Genomic DNA, 16,074 nt, shown 5'->3' on the forward strand with positions numbered 1-16,074 from the left:
GGGGAGCCGATTAGCCGGATCCAATCAGTAACCGGAAGCCTAGTATTAGCGTAGACTACTAGGCAATTATAGTCTCATAGTAAGTGTCAGATGCTCGTGTGAGCATTGAAGTACGTGGTACTTCTGTCAGTCCCACGAGGACTTGTATAAATAATGCTCATGAGCATAGTTGTACACACAAAGTGTTTTTATCGTTTTTGAATAAAGACTTGAAGTTCTGCTCTCTCTGTCTCTCCCATGTACTCTGTGTATTCCCTACCTTCTCTATTTTCTAATGCTTCCGCAAGTAATCGTTTACATACATGATTAGATGGGAGAAGAAAAAAAAGAAAAAGAAAGAAAGGAAATAGTTACCCAAGTTCTTTGTTGATCGTTGTCTGGATCAAGGCCGACCGAACATCGATCAATCACCATCAATCAAGAACACCAAAGACAACAAAAGAAACATTAGAACATGAGCTCGGATACCAACTATTAGAGACATGAACTAATGTAAGCATAAAATAAGGATAAAAGATAGATCTAGATAGAAAGGAGAGAGACAATGAAGGGTGCCGATCCACCCGATCACCCCCGAGCGAAGGGATCGAGACGATGTCGTAGTGTATTTTGTACACTACATGAAAAACTTATAAAGTAACGTTTTAGTAAATATGAAGAAATAGAAGAAAATATCAAAATAAATAATACATGCATAGGGCAAGATTCAAACCTTGCACCTCCATGTTAATAATGTGAAAGCTTACCATTATACTAGCATTTCATTAGTGTTCAAAAGTAGATGTTCCACATAGAAATCTTAGTTCACCTAGGATAAACACGTATGCTAAAAGAAAAACCTACGCATGCACATCTAGATAAAGCATATAGTCTATCTATAGGAAAAGCATTGAGTCTATAGTTAGAGAAGAAAAAGCATGGATTGCTAAGACTCCCTCATCACTACATAAGGATGGGGAGCACAATGTAAGGTGTGTGTGAAATATTTGGGAAATTTGATATATTTCCTAAAACACCAATTAATAAAATATATTCGTGGGATTCACGAAGTTTTATATAATCTACTCTTTCAATCTATGCTAAATTGTTATTAGGATTCTAAATATTAATAAATCTAATTATATATACTTGTGGGATTCACAAGTTCTTTTATCTCTTTCTTATAATCTATTCATAACTAGACTCGTCTCAAATTCTTCCTCCTCCTAGTCCAAAACCCCAGTGGTTCCCACCCGACTCACGCAACGATTTGGCGCCGAAAGGCACGACACAAGTGGTGAACCCGACGTGAAAGCGGGTGGCAAGGAGATGGAGAATCAACAAGAGGCGATGAGCATAATGATGATGATGATGATTGAGCGGATGCAACAAGAGCAACATGCGATGTCGGAGATGAAGTCGGCAGTAGAGCGGCTTGTGCAACGAAACGGGCAATTCAACGGAAATGATGTGTCACGTTATCTACGTGACTACAAGGCGGAGATGATGCGATGTGGGATACCGGAAGGATTGCAAGTGATATCCTTCAGCCGGGTAGCCACAGATGGGTTATAAGAGAGAATCTACAAGATACGGCAACAAAACCCAACATGGGGGTCCTTTGAAGAAGCTTGACGAGAGGCATATGATTACGATAGACCGAAAGGACGAGATCGGCGAGAGTTCGATGAATGGGTGGCATCGGAGAAGACCCACCGAAGTGCAACATAAGCATTCCTAGAGTTCGAGCATCGTTTTGCTCGACTCTCGGAGCGGGAACAAAGATTGTTGGGGGAGGATAAAGTCCTAATGTTCGTAAGATCGATCGATCAAAAAGAAAGGATGGACATCGGGATCCAACTCGAAGATGATGACGGTGCAAATGGCCTTACCGAGGATTGGGCTGAAGTCGAAAGAGTATGCCGAAGACACGATAAGTGGAAGATGAGAATATCGTCGGCAACAACATGGCCTATAAGGGATGATCGATTAAGGATGAACGATGTGGCTGATACGAAGGCCGAAATACAATATGATGGTACCACGGGAGAGAGTGTGGAACAAGTCACCCTCTCGTCTTGTGAAAGAACGACGGCCAAGGATAAGGTTGATGACTTGAGAGTGGCGAACACCACTTCAAGAACGGAAGAAGGTTTCGGAATACAAGTATCCGAAACATCGGGTGAAAAAGGGGTAAGCATAATCGATGCTTGCATGATCGAGGGAGATAAAGAGTGCGAGGCAGAATTAATTGAGGAGTCGCCATGAAAGATGACATCGAATCGGAGGTGGCTATGGACGAAGCGGATGGCCGTATGAAGACTTTCCCACCACTAGTTCTAGAGACTTCGGCAGTTGCGTTCGAAAAACAACGTGAGACCGAAGAGATGGAAGATGGTGGAGAGAAAACAAAGTTTGAATCCGATGCATACGACGGAGAGATAGCCAAGGAGGTGGCTATGGATGAAACAACGGAGAACGATAATACCGAGGATTCTTGCCCACTAATCCTAGAGACTTCGGCGGTTGTGTTCGAGAAGCAACGTGAGACCGGAGAGACGGGAGGTGGCGGCAAGAAAGGTAAAGTCGGAAGTTGGTTCGAATGGAAGATGATCCGGGCGGAATTCTAATCCGAAAGAAAGCCGACCCGAAAGGGGGTCGACTCGGTCAAAACCGATCCACCGAGTCCGATTCGGCCGAACGCGAATACGGATGGAAGCCGACCTAGCCGATAGCCGATCGAACGAGACCGATCCGGAAAAAAGCTAATCCGACTCAATCGGAGGTTGAACCGGTTGAGGCCGGTGAACACGAGGAAAAGAAAGCCAACCGAAACCGAAACCGATAGATCGAACCCGACCCGGACGGGGGCCGACTCGGTCGAAACCGATCAACCGAGTCTGATTCGGCCGAATATGAATCCGATCGGAAGCCGATCCAACCAAAAACCGATCAGACGAGACCGATCTGGAAAGAATGTAATCCAACTCAAATGGAGGTCGAAGCAATTGAGATCGGTGAACAAGAGGAAGACGCCAAACAAGCACACTACCACATAAGACAAGGGCCAAACGGATTTGAAGGGTGTTACCAAGGATGAGATCTCGACAAAGGAGGGCTATAACATGAAGATTGTCAACTCTAACGCGAGATTATATGACAAAAGTGGACAATGTGGGAAGCATGGCACATGCACAAGACATGAAGGGTTATGCACAAGAGGATCACGAGGAGCCGTGACAACCGGCCATGGCCTTGCAAACACTGAACTAAGAATATGGTGGATCGGATGGCGACAATGGTTCGGGTGGAAAGAATGGATATGCTCAAAATGGAGAGACAAAGTTAACATGGCGAGAGAAACTAAGGGTACAACAAGTAATGAAGAATTACGAGGGCCGGTAACCAGAGACCGGACAGAGCCAACAACCAAACAAAATTGGAAACCGGGCGGAGCCGGCAACCAAAAACCGGCGACCAAACGGGGCTGGCAACTAAACACGACCGGCGACGAAACCAACTGGGCGGAGAACGGACGGACGAGACTAACAATCACTAACAACTTCGACACATACCAGAGGATGTGCGGGTTCGGAGGGGGCGAGTGTCGTAGTGTATTTTGTACACTACATGAAAAACTTATAAAGTAACGTTTTAGTAAATATGAAGAAATAAAAGAAAATGTCAAATAAATAATACATGCATAGGGCAAGATTCAAACCTTGCACCTCCATGTTAATAATGTGAAACCTTACCATTACACTAACATTTCATTAGTGTTCAAAAGTAGATGTTCCACATAGAAAGCTTAGTTCACCTAGGATAAACTTTACTTAAAAGAAAACGTATGCTAAAAGAAAAACCTACGCATGCACATCTAGCGTGCATGAACGCTATAGTTGATAATAAAAAACGCACAAGTTAGAAAAAACATGATCACTTTAGATAAAGCATATAGTCTATCTATAGGAAAAGCATGGAGTCTATAGTTAGAGAAGAAAAAGCATGGATTGCTTAGACTCCCTCATCACTACATAAGGATGGGGAGCACAATGTAAGGTGTGTGTGAAATATTTGGGAAATTGGATATATTTCCTAAAACACCAATTAATAAAATATATTCGTGGGATTCACGAAGTTTTATATAATCTACTCTTTCAATCTATGCTAAATTGTTATTAGGATTCTAAATATTAATAAATCTAATTATATATACTTGTGGGATTCACAAGTTCTTTTATCTCTTTCTTATAATCTATTCATAACTAGACTCGTCTCAAATTCTTCCTCCTCCTAGTCCAAAACCCCAGTGGTTCCCACCCGACTCACGCAACGATTTGGCGCTGAAAGGCATGACAATGGACTCGATCCTCGATCGTCGTCCCATACCACTGCCGTGGCGTTGAGTCGTACCTGGTGCTGGCGCGCTTGCTACAACAGTTGACCCACCACAAGAACAGAGTCTCGACGTAGTCAAAAGATGATAAAATAAGGGTAGCTAGGCCTCTTATTTATAACGATACCCAAGGCCCCCAGGCAAGTTTAGACTTGGCTTAATGGGTTGTCTCAATCCCGAGGATTAAAAGTAATCCTCCCCTTCTTTACACTCTCGTTTAACCCTCACACTTATCCACGTGTATAGAATACTACGGTAAATTCTCACCACGAGATATTATATGGGCATGCCCGTAACTTCGACACTCCCCATGACTAGGACGCCCACCGATTACGTTTACCAGCATCGATAGTTGACACAGACGATCTACTGCTGCTTGCACCTCCGTAGGCATGGTTACATTGACGACCAAATTTGCAACAAGATTAATAACGAAGGGGAGTTCATTGGAATCCCTTCTTGACGTCATCGCGACTGTCGCCTCAACCATCGTCTTCTCTGAATTTAATTTACTCTAACCAATAAGAAAGATTTGTGCAGGAAACATTTTGGAAGGAGTCAATACCTTATTCCATAGTTAGTTAGTTACATCATGCAGTAGCCATAACTAATTAACTATTAAAAATTAATAAGCTTTTTACATTACCATAGCTAGTAGCCACAACTTGCTAACTAAGAAGGAAAATACATTATTCAATAACTAATTAACTATATGAGCTAGTAATTATAGCTAATTAGCTACAAAAAATTGATAAGCTACTTACATTACCATAACAACTCGCCCCAACTCACTAGCTAAGAAGGAACATACATTACTCAACAACTAATGAACTACACGAGGTAGTAGCCATAGCTAAATCACTACAGAAAACTAATAAGCTACTTCAGCTAGTTGTAGCTAAATAGCTACTAATAACTTTAACTAGTTACACTACATCAACTTTTATTCATGGCTAATTAGCTATAGGTAAATAGCTATTAATAACTATAACTAGTTACACTACATAAACTTTCATTCAAAGCTAATTAGCTACAATAGTTAATAGCTATAGGTAACTAACTACTAATAACTATAACTAGTTACACTACATCAACTTTTATTCAGAGCTAATGAGCTACAACGATTAGTAGCTATAGTGAAATAGTTGCAAATAAATATAACTAGTTACACTACATCAACTTTTATTCAGAGCTAATTAACTACAATAGTTAGTAGTTCTAGCTAAATTGTGTGGAAATAACGTTCGGCCACAACCGAGTCTTCAGCAAGGAATGGAAGAGAACAAACTGAGACAGAGATGACATAGGATGTTAACGTGGAAAACCCTAAATGGGAAAAACCACGGGAGCCCACAGACTCCAAATATCACTATGAGGGGGGGAATACAATGTGAGACTCAGATGCAACGACCTCGAGCTCTATGTCTTTGCCAAACCGACGGTTACAACAGAAAACTAGTTTTGTATCTCTCTCTCGCACTCAGTCTCTGTGTCTCTAACAATATACAACAACACCATATTCAGTGATTGCCCTAAGTCATATTTATACTTATATGACTTTAGGACTATTTACAAATATAGCCTTGATGGGCTCACCATGAAACATATTTACACATATGTTCTTGGATTCGGTTTGCACCGGATCCATCCGAATTCACTCAGTTCGGTTTCCGGGTCTCATCCGAAACCCTTCCGAATCTGGTTCCTTCATCCGGAGCATAGTTCTAGCCATACGTCCCATTCGTGTCATAATCAAACGCCAATATTCGTATCATACTCATACGTGAAAAGGCTCCAAGTATGATTGAAATCCATACACGATACATAGATATATACATATGGTGTATATGGTGTACATAGTGTGTGTGTGAGTGTGTGTGTGTGTGTGAGAGAGAGAGAGAGAGAGAGAGAGAGAGAGAGCGTGTGTGGTCTAGAGAGAGAAGCCCCATTTTGCATGTGTGAGGAGATAGTGGTTGAGTGTATATCTAGACTCTAGAGAGAGAGAGAGAGAGAGAGAGAGAGGAGCTATGGGTTTTGTCTGTGTGAGGGAGTGTGTAATATGTATATTAGATATCTAGATTTTGTAGAGAGAGAATATCTGTCAGTTCTCGTGTGTGAGAGAGAGAGTGTGTGTGTGAGAGACATCACTTCTATAATCTACTCACAAAGAATTATGAATATCAAAAATTTTAAAAACCCAAAAAAAGTCAAAAAAGAAAAGAAAAAGCCAAATGAATATCATGTATCATACGCGTACGTTTGCAAACGTTCGTGTATGTCCAGTAAATTGGACGTACGCGAATATTAGGAACTATGATCCAGAGGGACCGAATTCCCAACAAACTCCCCCTTCACTACAGCATGGGATTTCTCGTTAATCCGATCCGTCTTCGGCACGTGTCCAACTTGTCGGTTGAAAGCACCTTGGTCAACATATCCGATCTGTTCTCCTTCGTGTGGATCTTCATCAGCACGAAGTCTTGATCTTTTACCTTCTCCCGGAGCTAGTGATATCTCCTCTGGATGTGCTTGGTCCGAAAATGGTAGGCCGCATTCTTCACAAGGTGGATGGCACTTTGACTGTCGCAATAGAGCCGATATTCCTCATGTCGGATCCCTAGCTCTTCGATGAAGTCCATCCAGATTACTTCCTTGTCAGCTTCCACAACTGCCATGTACTCCGCTTCCGTTCTCAATAGTGCCACGGACTTCTGCAGCCTCGACTACCACGATATGGCTCCCCCTACATAAGTCATGAAATATCCGGATCTAGACCGGTTGGTATTCGCATCGGCCGACATATCCGAATTTGTGAATCCGTCAAGTTGGGGTTTACTAGAGCCAAACCGAAGGCACATACTCCAGGTTCCTTTCAGATACCAGAGTATCCACTTGACTGTGTTCCAGTGTTCTCTTCCCAGATTGCTCATGAACTGGATGACTACTCCGACAACATATGCAATATTCGGCCGGGTGCACACCATTGCGTACATTAAGCTTCCGACAGCAGAGGCATATGATATCTTCATCATATCTGACTTCTTTCCCTTTGTCTCCAGGCTTTGCTTTCCGGACAACTTGCAATTTGTCGGAAGTGTCGATCCGACCGGTTTCGCCTCCGACATGTTGAACCTTTGAAGCACCTTTGTCACGTACTTCTCCTGTGACAACCACAACAGCTTCTCTGACCGGTCTCAGATGATGTGCATCCCTAAGATTTGTCTTGCCGGACCCAAATCTTTCATGGAGAAGGTTTGGCTTAGAGCCTTCTTCAGCGTTCAGATCTTGATTTGGTCTCGTCCGACGATCAACATGTCGTCCACATAAAGCACGAGTATTAGGAAGTCACCTCCGTCAAATTTCTTCACAAACATGCAATGGTCCGCTTGCGTCTTGTGGTACCCTTGGTTGGTCATGAAGGAGTCGAACTTCCGGTACCATTACCGGGGGGCTTGCTTCAATCCGTATAAGCTCTTCTTTAGCTGGCATACCAGGTGCTCCTTCCCTTTCCTCTCAAATCCTTCCGCTTGATGCATGTAGATCTCTTCTTTGAGGTCACCATGTAGAAATGTTGTCTTGACGTCCAGTTGCTCTACCTCGAGGTCCATGCTTGCCGCTATGCTCAATAACGTCCGAATGGATGTCATCTTTACTACTGGGGCAAAGATCTCATCGAAATCCACACCTTTCTTATGCTGGAAACCCTTCACCATGATCCAGGCCTTGTACCTCGGTGGATTTCTGGCTTCTCTCGGTTTCAGCTTGTACACCCACTTATTCGAAGTGCTCTCTTTCCTTTCGGCAGCTTCGTCAATTCATATGTGGGGTTCTCTTGCAAGGAATCCATCTCGTCTTGCATGGCATTTAACCACTTGTGGTTGTGGGTGTCTTTCTTTGTTTCTTCGAAGCTTTCTTGCTCCCCCTCATCGGTCAACAATATGTGCCCTGCATCCAGAAATCTCCGGGGGGCTTTTCTCTACCTGAGAGGGTATCTTCGCCTTTGGTCTTCAACTACTAGTTCCTCCGTTTGTTCTTCATCCGAATCTGATTCGGGGTCTTATCTGGTTCTAGTGTCTCCTTCTTCTTCTTCTTCTTCCGTCGGTTCAGTTTCTTGTCTGAATCCAACTGGTTCATTGAGTGTCATCCGGCTTCCGGCCGGATGGGTCCTCAACTCCTTCAACTGATCTTTGCATGTCGACCCGGAATTCATTATCTTTTTCTCCAACTCCTAGTCGGCAATGGTCTTATCCTCCATGAAGATAATGTCCCGACTCCGGAATACCTTCTTGTCAACCAAATCCCACACCCGGTAACCGAACTCATCATCGTCGTATCCAAGGAATATGCATGGCCTGGACTTTGGATCCAGCTTTGCTCTCTTGTCCTTTGCAACATGCACATATGCGAGACACCCGAACACCTTCAGATGCCGGTAAGACACGTCTTTACCGGTCCATATTATTTGTGGCGTGTCTCCTTCCAAGGGTATCGAGGGTGACATGTTAATCACGTACATTGTTGTCATCAACGCCTCAACCCAAAACATTTTGGGTAACTTTGCATCTGCTAGCATGCTTCTGACTCTCTCCATTATTGTTTGGTTCATCCGTTCAGCCAACCCGTTCAATTCTGGTGTCTTCGGCACGGTAAATTCAGGCGAGATTCCCTTCGATTGACAATACTCCTCGAACTGCCCCCGATACTCTCCTCTGTTATCTGCTTGAACCGCTTTAAGCTTCCGATTGGTTTCTCTTTCCACTCTCGCATGGAGCTCCTTGAAGGACAACACCTGATCCTTCGTCTTCAACGGTGAGACCCACAACTTCCAGTTGTGGTCATCTATGAACATCACGAAGTACTGCGATCCGGCATGTGAATTTGTGTCCACTTGACACACATCGGTATGCACCAACTCCAGTGGTGCATTCTGTCTCATCGGTGGTCTTGACGGGAAGGAGGTTCGGTTTTGCTTGCCGGCCAAGCAGTCGATGCACTTCTCAAGTTGCGCGTCCTTCACCAGAATGAGATTGACTTTGGCAATTCTCTTCATCCCCTTCTGATTCATGTGACACAACCTCTTGCGCCACAACTCATCGGCAATGATTGATGCTACGTTCACTTTTTCCTGGCATATTCGGGCATGCATCAGGTTCAATGTGTTGATCTTCCGGGCTCGAGCCACAGTCAAGCTTCCTTTGCTGAATTTCATGATTCCGTTTCGAATGTTACCCGTGTAGCCTTCATCATCTAGCCGATCGGCTGATATCAGGTTCAACCAAACCTCCGGAACATGTCAGACTTCTTTCAACAACAATTTGCATCTGGTTGATGTCGTCAACAACACATCTCTTATGCCGACAATTCAACATGTACCTTCATTCCCTATCTAGACACAACTGTGATCTACAACTATGTAGCGTGAGAAGCATTTCCGGTCCAGTGTCAGGTGGAACGATGCTCTGGAATCGACAACCCACGTTGTCTCGTCACCGACAAGGTTTAACTCATTCTCCTCGGTAATGAGCATCAATTCTTCTTCACTTGTCGTGATCGCCGACGTTCCCTTCCGATCTGAGCCTTTCCGGTCTGAACCCTTCTTCGACTCGGCATCGTCGGTTCCTTTCTCTTTCCGAAAATGTTGACAGTTTTTCTGGAAGTGCCCTGGCTTCCCACAATAGAAGCAAGTAGGCCTTCCCCTTGACTTCGACCGCATTGTCTTGGTTTTGGGGACTCCGATACCGGCCTCTTCCCCGGTAATGGTCATCTTCCATGACAAAGGCCTTCAAATCGGTTCTGGACTCCCGGTCCTCCGGCGAGCTTCTTCATCTACCAAGCTTGATTTTACCCTTGCTAGGGACAACTGTTTTCCTTCCGGCCTAGTGTTGCCTAAAGTGACAACTAGCGTTTCCCAACTATCCGGGAGGGAGCCGAGTAGGAGCAATGCAATTACCTGGTTGGTTAGAGGTACTTCGAGCAAAGTTGTTTGGCTTATGAGCCCCTAAAATGCATTCATGTGCTCCGCCATGCTAGATCCGTCCTAGTACCGGAGTCTCACTAACTTCTGGAATTCTGAAACCCGATTTACGACGTTTTTACTCTCCAACATGGTGCCGATTTTCTCCTAGAGCACATGAGCTTTACTTTCTTCATTGAAGTTGTTATATAGGCTCATGACGATGAAGCACATGTGCATCACCTCCCATGTCGTGGCATCAATCTTGTTCAGTTTCTTGTCCCCGAACTATACCGATAGCCAGAGATCTTTGACCACGAGCATGTCCCTCATCTTCGACTTCCACACTAGGTAGTTGGAGCCGATGAGCTTGAACATGCCTCCGAATGATTCTTCCATTTCCTTTGTTGGCTCTGATACCATATTGTGCAGAAATAACACTCGACCACAACTGAATCTTCAATAAGGAATGGAAGAGAACAAACTGAGACAGAGATGACACGGGATGTTAACGTGGAAAACCCTAAATGGGAAAAACCACGGGAGCCCACAGACTCCAACTATCACTATGAAGGGAGGATTACAATGTGAGACTCAAAGGCAACGACCTTGAGCTCTATGTCTTCGCCAAACCGGCGGTTACAACAGAAAACTAGTTCTGTATCTCTCTCTCTCTCTCTCTGTCACTCTCTGTATCTCTAACAATATACAACAACATCATATTCAATGATTGCCCTAAGTCATATTTATACTTATATGACTTTAGGGATATTTACACATATGTTCTTGGATCCGGTTTGCACCAGATTCACTCGATCCGGTTTTCGAGTCTCATCCGGAACCCTTCTGGATTCGGCGTCGTGAAGATTCTGGGCAATGGTGAGAAACCGGGGAATATCGGAAGAATCGGCAGAGTGCATCATGTGCACTTACCCTTGTAAAAATGTGTGAATAATATGGTTGCCTTTATCTTGGTCTTCATCTTCTCTTATTCCCTTAGGGTCTATACTTTGGTCTTCACTCTATTTCGTTTTAGGGTTTCATCTTGGTAGCTTTCTCCTTCTTCTTACTTTCTTGTTTTCAGTTAGGGTTCTTCGACTTCTTCTTCTCCTTCGTGTCTGTTTAGGGTCTAGCTCTGTGAAGAGCTTGTATGTTCAGTGGGGTTTGCTTCTGCTCGGTCTCTTGTGCAAGACCCCGCTCGGCGCGACGAGCCCGAGAGCTCCCCGATAGGCGGCTTGGCAGCAGGCGGCTGTTGCAACCTAACCTAGCTTGGTCCGGCTCGAAGCCGGTATTGTATCTCGCACTTGTATTTATATATATATATAAAAGGTTGTGCGTATTTGTATCTAGGTTGGTGTCGGGTGCATTTCTTTCCTTTTGTTTCCTGTACATAAGAGGTGTGTGTTGAGTCGGTACTGTGCACGTGGTCTCTCTCTTTTTCTTCCTCTCTCGTGTTCGGTAGCCGCCGGTACACGTCCGGAATAACTCTGGGATGCGCCACAACCAGTGCGGCCGGGATTGGAAATAAGTCATCAACGAATCCATTGTCTAACTTCAAATTACAATTCTCGTGAAGATAATTCATTATTAAAATTTATCAAAATGAAACCATTATCTTATTTCCTTGTAACTAACATCCTGGACATCATGGTTTATCAACAACGTGACAATATGCCAATAAGAGGAACCCGTGATCCATTTCCTTGTAAAACCCCACATAGCAAGACAAAACAATAAGTCGACAATGAATCCATTGTCTAACTTCAAATTAGAATTCTCTCGAAGGTAATTCATTATTAAGAATTTATCAAAACCAAGCGCTTGTGGCCTAATGGATAAGGCACTTGACTTCTAATCAAGGGATTGTGGGTTCGAGTCCCACCAGGCGTGCGATACGAAAAAGAAACACCATGATGCACACTAAGACTAAACAATAACGCAATATCGAATTCGTATTCCTTGCAAGGTACCTCGCACATAACGATGGTTATCCAAACCAAGCACTTCTTGACATCTAAAGAAGGGATTTTGGGTTAGGGTTTGAGTCCTACCACACGTGCAACATATAGATGAGGAAACCGTGATCGTATTTCCTTGTAACTAACATCCTGGACATCAAGCTTATCAACAACGTGATAGTATGCCAATAAGAGGAACCCGTGATCCATTTCCTTGTAAAACCCCACATAGCAAGACAAAACAATAAGTCAACAACGAATCCATTGTCTAACTTCAAATTAGAATTCTCTCAAAGATAATTCATTATTAAAATTTATCAAAACGAAACCGTTATCCTATTTCCTTGTAACTAACATCCTGGACATCATGGCTTATCAACAATGTGACAATATGCCAATAAGAGGAACCCGTGATCCATTTCCTTGTAAAACCCCACATAGCAAGACAAAACAATAAGTCAACAACGAATCCATGTCTAACTCCAAATTAGAATTCTCTTGAAGGTAATTCATTATTAAGAATTTAGCAAAACCAAGCGCTTGTGGCCTAATGGATAAGGCACTTGACTTCTAATCAAGGGATTGTGGGTTCGAGTCCCACCAAGCGTGCGATACAAAGAAGAAACACCATCGTGTCGGGTGCATTTCTTTCCCTTTGTTTCCTGTACATAAGAGGTGTGTGTTGAGTCGGTATTGCGCGCGTGGTCTCTCTCTTTTTCTTCCTCTCTCGTGTTCGGTAGCCGCCAGTACGCGTCCGGAATAACTCTGGGATGCGCCACAACCAGTGCGGCCGGGATTGGAAATAAGTCATCAACGAATCCATTGTCTAACTTCAAATTACAATTCTCGTGAAGATAATTCATTATTAAAATTTATCAAAACGAAACCATTATCTTATTTCCTTGTAACTAACATCCTGGACATCATGGTTTATCAACAACGTGACAATATGCCAATAAGAGGAACCCGTGATCCATTTCCTTGTAAAACCCCACATAGCAAGACAAAACAATAAGTCGACAATGAATCCATTGTCTAACTTCAAATTAGAATTCTCTCGAAGGTAATTCATTATTAAGAATTTATCAAAACCAAGCGCTTGTGGCCTAATGGATAAGGCACTTGACTTCTAATCAAGGGATTGTGGGTTCGAGTCCCACCAAGCGTGCGATACGAAGAAGAAACACCATGATGCACATTGAGACTAAACAATAACGCAACATCGAATTCGTATTCCTTGCAAGGTACCTCGCACATAACGATGGTTATCCAAACCAAGCAGTTGTATTATAATGCATAAGGCACTTGACATCTAAAGAAGGGATTTTGGGTTTGAGTCCTACCACGCGTGCAACATGCAGATGAGGAAACCGTGATCGTATTTCCTTGTAACTAACATCTTGGACATCAAGCTTATCAACAACGTGATAGTATGCCAATAAGAGGAACCCGTGATCCATTTCCTTGTAAAACCCCACATAGCAAGACAAAACAATAAGTCAACAACGAATCCATTGTCTAACTTCAAATTAGAATTCTCTCAAAGATAATTCATTATTAAAATTTATCAAAACGAAACCGTTATCCTATTTCCTTGTAACTAACATCCTGGACATCATGGCTTATCAACAATGTGACAATATGCCAATAAGAGGAACCCGTGATCCATTTCCTTGTAAAACCCCACATAGCAAGACAAAACAATAAGTCAACAACGAATCCATGTCTAACTCCAAATTAGAATTCTCTTGAAGGTAATTCATTATTAAGAATTTAGCAAAACCAAGCGCTTGTGGCCTAATGGATAAGGCACTTGACTTCTAATCAAGGGATTGTGGGTTCGAGTCCCACCAAGCGTGCGATACGAAGAAGAAACACCATGATGCACACTGAGACTAAACAATAACGCAACACCGAATTCGTATTCCTTGCAAGGTACCTCGTACATAACGATGGTTATCCAAACCAAGCAGTTGTATTGTAATGCATAAGGCACTTGACATCTAAAGAAAGGATTTTTTGTTTGAGTCCTACCACATGTGCAACATGCAGAGGAGGAAACCGTGATCGTATTTCCTTGTAACTAACATCGTGGACATCAAGCTTATCAACAACGTGACAATATGCCAGTAAGAGGAACCCGTGATCCATTTCCTTTTAAAACCCCACATAGCAAGACAAAACAATAAGTCATCAACGAATCCATTGTCTAACTTCAAATTAGAATTCTCTCGAACATAATTCATTATTAAAATTTATCAAAAGGAAACCGTGATCCTATTTCCTTGTAACTAACATCCTGGACATCATGGCTTATCAACAACGTGACAATATGCCAATAAGAGGAACTCGTGATCCATTTCCTTGTAAAACCCTACATAGCAAGACAAAAGAATAAGTCGACAACGAATCCATTGTCTAACTCCAAATTAGAATTCTCTCGAAGGTAATTCATTATTAAGAATTTATCAAAACCAAGCGCTTGTGGCCTAATGGATAAGGCACTTGACTTCTAATCAAGGGATTGTGGGTTCGAGTCCCACCAAGCGTGCGATACGAAGAAGAAACACCATGATGCACACGTACCTTGCAATAACGTAACATCGAATTCGTATTCCTTGTAAGGTACCTCGCACATAACGATGGTTATCCAAACCAAGCAGTTGTATTGTAATGAATAAGGCACTTGACAAGATGCAGATGAGGAAACCGTGATCGTATTTCCTTGTAACTAACATCCTGGACATCAAGCTTATCAACAACGTGACAATATGCCAATAAGAGGAACCCGTGATCCATTTCCTTGTAAAACCCCATATAGCAAGACAAAACAATAAGTCAACAACGAATTCATTGTCTAACTTCAAGCGCTTGTGGCCTAATGTATAACACACTTGACTTCTAATCAAGGGATTATGGGTTCGAGTCGCACTAAGCGTACGATATGACGGTTATTCATTATTAAGAATTTATCAAAACCAAGCGCTTGTGGCCTAATGGATAAGGCACTTGACTTCTAATCAAGGGATTGTGGGTTCGAGTCCCACCAAGCGTGCCATACGAAGAAGAAACACCATGATGCACACTAATGGATAAGGCACTTGACTTCTAATCAAGGGATTGTGGGTTCGAGTCCCACCAAGCGTGCGATACGAAGAAGAAACACCATGATGCACACTGAGACTAAACAATAACACAACATCGAATTCGTATTCCTTGCAAGGTACCTCGTACATAGCGATGGTTATCCAAACCAAGCAGTTGTATTGTAATGCATAAGGCACTTGACATCTAAAGAAGGGATTTTTGGTTTGAGTCCTACCACATGTGCAACATGCAGATGAGGAAACCGTGATTGTATTTCCTTGTAACTAACATCGTGGACATCAAGCTTATCAACAACGTGACAATATGCCAGTAAGAGGAATCCGTGATCCATTTCCTTTTAAAACCCCACATAGCAAGACAAAACAATAAGTCATCAACGAATACATTGTCTAACTTCAAATTAGAATTCTCTCGAACATAATTGTTGAGCGGCAAGCTCAACCGGAGCCGGATCGGCTGAATAAGCCGGAGCCGGTAAGTGTGACAGATCGGGTGAAACGGATCGGTATTACGGTGAGCAACCGAACCAGCAAGCAGTGGAGGCCGGGTGCAATCCGTAACCGGAAGTCCAATCGGAAACCTAGTGTAGGATAGACTACTAGGTAGCTATAGTCTCGTAGTAAGTGTCAGATGCTCGTGTGAGCATTGAAGTATATGGTACTTCTGGAAGTCCCAAGAGG

General features: G+C 43.0%; 6 non-coding genes across 6 annotated transcripts; all 6 read left to right on the top strand.

Moving 5' to 3' along the window:
- Positions 1-12,145: 12,145 nt before the first annotated feature.
- Positions 12,146-12,218, top strand: TRNAR-UCU (transfer RNA arginine (anticodon UCU)). The gene has a single exon. It is a non-coding gene; the product is annotated as a tRNA-Arg (tRNA).
- A 604-nt stretch (positions 12,219-12,822) lies between these two features.
- TRNAR-UCU (transfer RNA arginine (anticodon UCU)) lies at positions 12,823-12,895 on the top strand. The gene has a single exon. It is a non-coding gene; the product is annotated as a tRNA-Arg (tRNA).
- A 486-nt stretch (positions 12,896-13,381) lies between these two features.
- On the top strand, positions 13,382-13,454 carry TRNAR-UCU (transfer RNA arginine (anticodon UCU)). Its single transcript has one exon. It is a non-coding gene; the product is annotated as a tRNA-Arg (tRNA).
- A 618-nt stretch (positions 13,455-14,072) lies between these two features.
- TRNAR-UCU (transfer RNA arginine (anticodon UCU)) lies at positions 14,073-14,145 on the top strand. Its single transcript has one exon. It is a non-coding gene; the product is annotated as a tRNA-Arg (tRNA).
- A 619-nt stretch (positions 14,146-14,764) lies between these two features.
- Positions 14,765-14,837, top strand: TRNAR-UCU (transfer RNA arginine (anticodon UCU)). The gene has a single exon. It is a non-coding gene; the product is annotated as a tRNA-Arg (tRNA).
- Positions 14,838-15,268: 431 nt separating this feature from the next.
- TRNAR-UCU (transfer RNA arginine (anticodon UCU)) lies at positions 15,269-15,341 on the top strand. The gene has a single exon. It is a non-coding gene; the product is annotated as a tRNA-Arg (tRNA).
- The last annotated feature ends 733 nt before the right edge of the window (positions 15,342-16,074 follow it).

Source organism: Azolla caroliniana, unplaced genomic scaffold (genome assembly GCF_043228905.1).
Source record: "Azolla caroliniana isolate FFs.n. ecotype wild unplaced genomic scaffold, voAzoCaro1.0.p SCAF_11, whole genome shotgun sequence".
In the NCBI taxonomy this organism is placed as follows: Eukaryota; Viridiplantae; Streptophyta; class Polypodiopsida; order Salviniales; family Salviniaceae; genus Azolla; species Azolla caroliniana.